Source organism: Mauremys reevesii, linkage group 27 (genome assembly GCF_016161935.1).
Source record: "Mauremys reevesii isolate NIE-2019 linkage group 27, ASM1616193v1, whole genome shotgun sequence".
NCBI classification, from domain to species: domain Eukaryota; kingdom Metazoa; phylum Chordata; order Testudines; family Geoemydidae; genus Mauremys; species Mauremys reevesii.
In genome coordinates, this window is record NC_052649.1 from 6,149,873 (window position 1) to 6,157,369 (window position 7,497).

Here is a 7,497-nt window from a genome sequence, read left to right on the forward strand (position 1 = left end):
CCCCCACCCTCCCCGGCCACATGCTTCTCTCGCTCAAGCCGGTGGCATCAGACTGCTGATGATTTCACCCCAGCTATTCTTGGGCCTACTCGGCTACCCACCATCTTTACTCATGCGTGAGCCACTGAGCATGCCTCAGCATATTAACCTAGCCAGATGCTGGCTGGAGCCAGCCCCCTTGTCTTTTGCTGGTTTGCCTTTCAGGCCAGCATCCCAGAGAGCTTCCTTCCCTGATCCTGGCGCTCGCCTCCCTCGGCATCGCCGGCCCCATATTCCCAACAGGGTCAGCTGAGGGGCAAAGGGGCTGGAAGGGAGCTGCAATAGCTGCCCCTCCTCCCCCAGCAGTTTGTGACTCAGTGATAGAGCCAGAACGAGACACCCCCCCGGCTCCTCGCACCCAGCCCGAGTTGCCACCCAAGTGGGCAGAATTCACGAGGCCCCAGGCTGAAATGTTGCAGCTGGGTTTTGAAGACGAGAGGGAGGTCTGGGTCATTTTGTGATTAGCTGATCAGCACAGAGGTGGCGGGGGGGAGGAGGGGATTTCCCCCAACCACTGCTTCACAGCATTGTACAATGGGCCGGGGGGAGGGGTCACCTTCTCCTGCAGCATCGGCTATGGGCGGGGGCACGAGGGGAAGCCAGGGTCTGCTCAGTACAAACTGGGTCTGGGTTGTTCTCCACACCGATGCAAGGAGACCATGTGTTAAACCAATGAGCTCTTTCCTCCTTCGCTCCCCCTTCCCCGCCCCAGAACACAAGCCCTAGCCGGCCTCTCACTGCTCGCTGCCCTGATCAGCAGGCCCGTTCCTGCACGGCTGGGCACCCTGCGCAGGAGGGAGGAGCGTGGGGCAGCAGGCTGTGTCAGCACCTAACTCTCATTGACTTTCCTGGGGAGGGGCGTGAGCTGGTGCAGAATTTACCTCTGCTCCTCCACCCAGCCCTGCGGGCTGGTCTATACTCCAGGCACTATGGTGCTGTACCTGTGCCGCTGTAATGCCAGCGTGTAGCCGCTTCCTACAGTGCCGGAAGGTGTTTTTCCACTTCGCAGAGTGAAGACAGACAGGTCGACGGAAGAATGCGTCGGTGCTGATCAGCTGATGCCTGAGATCTGCTCACCCTCATGCCCATCTCAGCCTGTATTGTCTCTAGCTGTGGCTGCACTGGGGGTTAAGCTGGCAGAGCCGTGTAGCTCAGGGTGTGTGTGTGAATTTTTCACCCCCCCAGCAGCAGAGCTATGTTGATCTAACCTGGAAGTGTAGACCAGCCCTCTGGAGCCCTCTCAAAAGTGGTGTCACTCCCAATTCACCAATGCCCAGCTTGGCTAAGGCCTGGTAGCTATTCGAAAAGTTGCCCCAGCAGAATTTGGTGTTTTTTGGCGGAGACAGGCATGCGGCCACATCTCGGTTCTTCCCCAACCGAAATCGGCTGCAGCTTTTGCACTAGAAGCTCCCGCCTGTTCGGAGCCCTGTCAGCGGAGGGCCAGCACAGCCGCATGCCGACGCAGGCCTGGTGGTACCAGAAAACGCAATCCTCCCATTGCGTCCCACATCACACCGCTCCCTCCAGAAGCTGCCTGTCTGGCAGCCTTTTGAAGCTCCACGGCCCATCAAAAGGGCAAAGGGCAGGGGAGCATGGATGCCACACACTAATCGCCGGGCGGGGGGAATTCCGAGGGCTGGCGTTGCTGCCTGGGGGTGAACCCCAAGGCCGACTGAGATGAGGGTTACTCCTCCCCACGCCTCTAGTTGCAGGGCTGGCAGATTCAGCCAGGGCTGGTTTGACGCAGCTCCAGGATGAGGACGTGTTTTACAAGCGTCACTGCCCCCAGTGCAGAGCAAAGGGCTGATTTATGATAACGATGAGCTGTGTAGTCCCATCCTTCAAAGCCCAGGGAATTAAAATGCACCAGAGCCCCTTGTCTCGATTCAGTCATCCCCGAGACAAGAGGTTTTTAACGAGACGTTCCTGGCAAGCATTTGTGAGATTCTCAGCCTCTGGCCGCTCCCGCTCTTCTGTGGGGCGTGGGGATTCTCCATCCTGCTTGCTGAGACCTGAGCTCCTTTGACCAGCCAGTCCTGGGGTCTCACAGTGAAAGCTGCAGGATTTGGACAACCGGGGAGATGCTGGGCACTAGAAATCTGACCCCCCTGGGCCCCAATTTGCTCCCCTTTACCTGTGTTGAGTAGCAACCTACTCCCACAGACGACTCATGGGAATGTACAGAGAGCTCCCGCTGGGTGCCAGCACGTCAATTACAGGGATATAAACGAGCAACCTCCTTAGCCCACAATAAACCACTGAGAAAATTCTTCTGGCTGAGCTAGAGCCCAGCTTTTAGAGAGCCATCCGGTCTGGCGGGACCCACTCCGCCACGTCCTTGCGGGCGAGTTCCCCTGGATCCCAAGAATTGGCTGCTTATCTGGTGCCTGCATTTGTCAGCCGGATTCAGGGGCAGAGGGGAGCTGGCACCTCCTGCAGTGGAAAGATCAGGGGCTGCCCTTTAACCCCGAGCGTCACCCCTGGCTCCGCCTCCAGCCACCTCTGAGCCCCGGCTGGGGAACACACCAGGCCAGGGCCCAGGAGCGAGAGACACCCCTCTCTGCCCCACCCCCCCTGCAAAGCGAGCTCTGGCTGGCTTCAGACTGGAGCCCCCTGTCTGCAAATGCTTTTCCACCCTGCTCTGCCCCTCCAGCAGCTGATACCTGGGCACCAAAACGCAGGGACCCCCCCCAGAGGGAAACGGCCAACCAACGGGTTAATAGCCACGGTAGCTTAGAGCCCAGTTTTTCTTCTCTCGCGCTCTCTGCCCCTTACTGCTCATTCACTCTGCCTGCGAGCGTCAGCATCCGCCCAGTGACTGTCAGAGCGCAAGCTTTGCTCACAGCTAGTCATTCTCTTCCTGCTGCCCCCCGACGTCATCTCTTCCCGGTTTGCATCCCCCAGCCTGGGTGTCAGCGCTGACATTCCCAGGACCCTGGCTTGGAAAGGCGCTTTGATGCTTGATGGCGCGGGTGCGCTTGCTGTTTGCACAGAGCGATGCTCCCAGAGCAAAGGCAGCAGCTGCATCTGGATTTGGATCCGAGAGTTGTTTTTCCAGTGCTGCCTTCAGCAATGGAGGAGGCCCCGGGGTGTGTGTGGGGGTGGGGGTGGGTGTGGGTGTTATGCCATAATTTTCCACTAGGGGGCGGCTCTTGCACCTTCCTCTGAACCAGCTGGTGCTGGGTGCTGACACAGGAATAGGGTTATCACCCATTCAGATTTTCCCAGGATTGGCCCTTCTTTTTTAGACAGCTGTGCTGGGAAATCTGGATGTCTGCCCAGGCCCTTAAAAGTCCCGGGTTCTGTCAGTTACACCCCAGGTGGCTCCTCCAGCCCCCACTGGCTGTAGCCGGTGGGGCAGCAGTGCTGTGCAGAGGCACCTCTGGCTCCAGGGTGTCTGGGAGCCATGGGGATGGGTCAGTAGCAAAGAGGACAGGGGGAGCTCCGGGCTGGTAGCGCCCAGTCACCACTATGCTGGGTGGGTCATAAGAACATAAGAAAGGCCGTACCGGGTCAGACCAAAGGTCCATCTAGCCCAGTATCTGTCTACCGACAGTGGCCAATGCCAGGTGCCCCAGGTGGAGGAACCTAACAGGCAATGATCATGATCTCTCTCCTCTCCCAGCCCCATCCCTCCTCTGACGAACAGAGGCTAGGACACCCATTCTTACCCATCTGGCTATGGCCATTTTATGGACTTTAGCCACCATGAATTTATCCAGTCCCCTTTAAACATTGTTATAGTCCTAGCCTTCACACCTCTCCTCAGTAAGGAGTTCACAAGTTGCTGACTGCTGGCGTGAAAGAAGAACTTCCTTTTATCCGCCAGGGTGGATTTAGTCAGGTTGGCGAGGTTAGTGCCGGGGGCAGCAGGATCTTGCAGGGCAGGTGCCCTCTCCTGGAGGTGGGATGGGGAGACAGGGCCCGGGGCGGGGGATACGTGGTACCCAGGGGTGTATGTGGTGGAGGGCAGGCAGACGACTGAGTCTTTTGGACCTTAGAGGTGGCAACCCTGTAAGAGGACTGGCTGGGTCTCTGGGCTGATCCCAGCTGGCAGGCACTCTGTTCCCGTTCACCCTGGCTGTGCTCACACGTTGAGGCACTGGTGTCCCACGAGGATTTGTGTGTCACCAGCAGGCACTCCCTGCGTTTACATTTGTGCCAAAACTCAAAGATCAATTCAATCTGGCGGGGTCATGCAGGCTCAGCCAATCAGGGAACGGAAATGGTGCCGTGTAACACGTACAGACCCAATTGCGGCTAAACAACGCGCCTGGCGAATATCCCCAGAAAACCGACCGTTCGCAGCCAGCCCAACCCCTGCAAAATGGTGTCCTATCATCAGTCTAGATACAGGACAGGGAGTTGGGAGTGGGGGGCTGGGGCTGCCCAGGAACTGTGCCCCTAAATGCACTGTGCTCACTCCTCCGCCGGCATCATGCAAGCCAAGGCAGCGACCCTCATTCGCACCCGCTGAGGGGCTGGCCCATGAGTTGCTCGGGATCCCAAGAAGGGGCCTTTGCTCTGACCTGCCAGCTGGGGCCCAGTGATTATTGGGTGCTTCACTACTCCTGTAGTGTAATGCAGCAGTGTTACCCTCCAGTTCCACATCTAGCCAGCAGGGGTCTCTGTGAGCCCTCTGGAACAGGCAGGGGAAGAGCCCCCCCAGGCTGCAGGGGGCTGGGAAGAGGCCCCCTGGCCGGGCAGGGGGTGGCAGTACCTGCAGGAGGAGGAGAGAGGGCAGAAGGGGTCACCCGAACAATACCCACAAAGCGCTTTTCATCAGTCAGGCTCCCTGAACGTCACAACGGAGGTCAGGCGCCTTAGCCCCATGTTACAGATGGGGAAACTGAGGCACCGAGCGGGGACGTGACTTGCCCCAGGTCCCCTAATGTCAAAGCTGGGAATAGAACCTAGTGGTCCCAAGTCCCCGTCCAGGATCATCTGGCCAGTGGCCCGCACGGCCTCCCAGTGAGCCTGCTCCCTTTACAGCCCTGCACTGCGCTGCCCCTCGGGGCTGTGGCAGGAACGTGGCTTTACCCTTAGCATGAAAGCAAACGGGTGGCATTGGGCAGCTCAGTGCTTGGAGCAGGTACCGGACTGGCCGCTGAGCACCCAGGACACCCACCATGCTGCCCACCCCCTCGGGGAGTGGTGCACCCCAGCACTCACAGTCACCCTCTCCCCCAAGGGTTTGGAGGAGCCTCCCCGCAATCGGTCATCAGTGCGGCTCGAACCCACGTCCCAAGGCGCTGCCCCATGAGTGACTCCATTAGCTGGCAGCAGCAGTAGACTTTTGCCTTCGCTGAGGGACACCGGGCCAGTCTCGGTTGTCATGGCAAGAGGAGCCAAAACGAACCGGTGGATCAGCGCCAGCCTTCAGCCCTTGCCCGCTGGCTGGGTCAGCGCCTGGGGGAGGAGGGCTTTGGCGCTGGGGGATGGGTACCCAACGATCACTCTGCTAGGGGCACCCCGAAAAGCTAGCCACCTCCAAGGGCACTAGAGGTGGCACTAAAGGGGGCAGGTGGGTTTCTATCTGGGTCAAGGGCAAACAGCAACTGGATGCCATGGGGCCTGGGAGGGGAAGTTTTAGGAGCATGAGCTGCCCCCCCACCCCCATGGCTCACTGTTCTGCTGCTGGCCCTGTGCAGAACCACGCAGGCTGGCAGCTGACAGAGGAAGTTTCCATTCAAAAAAGAACAGGAGTACTTGTGGCACCTTAAAGACTAACAAATTTATTGTAGCATGAGCTTTCGTGAGCTACAGCTCACTTCTTCGGAGTGCTACAATAAATTTGTTAGTCTTTAAGGTGCCACAAGTACTCCTGTTCTTTTTGCGGATACAGACTAACACGGCTGCTACTCTGAAAACTTTCCATCCAAAGGTTTTTTTGACGAAAGATGCAGCTTTGGTGACCGGGAAAGGCTCCCTGGAGGCGTGACACGCTCCGGGAAGGGTGCTGGTGTTTTCCCCTGGTGCTGGCTGCTGGGCCCCCCTGGCCCGGCACCCCCTTTGCGGGGGGCCAGGCCGGGTGGGGATTCCGGCCCTGCCTTGTCACTCATAGTCATCGAAGATGGGACCAGCCTGGCCAGATGCTGGTTCAGCCCCCATCAGGGCAGGATCAATTCCCCAGCGTGGGAGGAATCAGTTCCAGGCTGGAGACAGACGGGCTCCTCCCTGCCCCAGCCCGCTCCTTGGCTGCTCTTGTGGTGTGAGCCGAGTGCCCATGAGGGCGCAGGGATCTGGCACAGGACGGGGCCTGTGGGTTACAGATTGGGGCAGGCAATGGAGGGGCCGTGGGACGGTTCCTGCCCCATGCTCAAGGTGGTGGCTCCGGTTGCCCCTTTCTCCCCCTGCAAGGACTGAAGCAATGGGCGTCACGAGAGCCACAGGCCAGGGCAGGGCGTGTGTGTGTGGGGGGGTGGAGAGTTCAGGACAAGGTGCAGTGAAATGGGATGGGTGGAAGGGAAGATGGGGGGGCACCTCCCAGGCCACAGTGCCCCCACACTCAGCCAGCCAGCCAATAGCACTGAGGGCATTTAACGCCCCCCCCCCATGGCTTTGGGAGCCTCCTCCCCCATCTGGGCTGGTAGGAGCCATGCTGGGCCGGTCCCAGCCAGGAGCCCCTTCTCCGGAGCGGGCCGGTTAGGTAGGAGCCATGTGGGCCGGTCCCAGTCGGATCTCGTGAGGGCTGATTTGGTTTCTCCCAAACGGTGCCCGTTTTCACCCAGCCCTACTACGGTGCCATAAATTCCTCTGAGATGGGGGGTGGAATCGCAGCCCCCCCACCCCCCAGTGGGGATCATCTCCCAGCTCCAGCAGGAGCTTCTGAGACAGAGTCCACCTCCCAGCCCTGCCCTGCCCTTCACCTCCTCTGGGCAGGGAGCGTGGGGGTTATTTTCTCCCCCTGGAACAACCCCGGCGAGGCTGGAAGTGGGTCAGTAGCTCTGTGTTTGCTGCCTCAGCACCCCGGCTGCCGTCACAGGCCCCGGAAGCCACGCCCCCCCCACCCGCACGCCCCCGGCCAGGCAGGTGTGTGTCAGTCGAAAACGGTTCCAGCGCCAGCTATATTTAGCCACTGTTTGTCATGCACGGATTTATAACCCACTGCCGGGAAACTGCAATGCAGCCTCATGGAGACAGCGGCCGAGCAGGGAGGGACGCTGCCAGGGGGGGGTCACCCCAACCCCTCCACGGGGGCAGAGGGAATCGTCACAAAAAGTCGAGGTTTGGGGGTTCTGTATGCTGGGATCCCGCAGTGTGTATCCCCAGCTCCTTCCAGGCATGAGACAAAGGGCAAGGAGTCTGGGCTCACAGCATCTCCTGTAGGATAACAGCCGGACTGCCCAGCCCCAGCATTCCTGCGGGACCCTACAATCACAAACCAGACCACCCAGCACTCCCAAGAGACCCTACAATCACAAACCAGAGACCGCCCAGCCCCAGAACCCCCGAGAG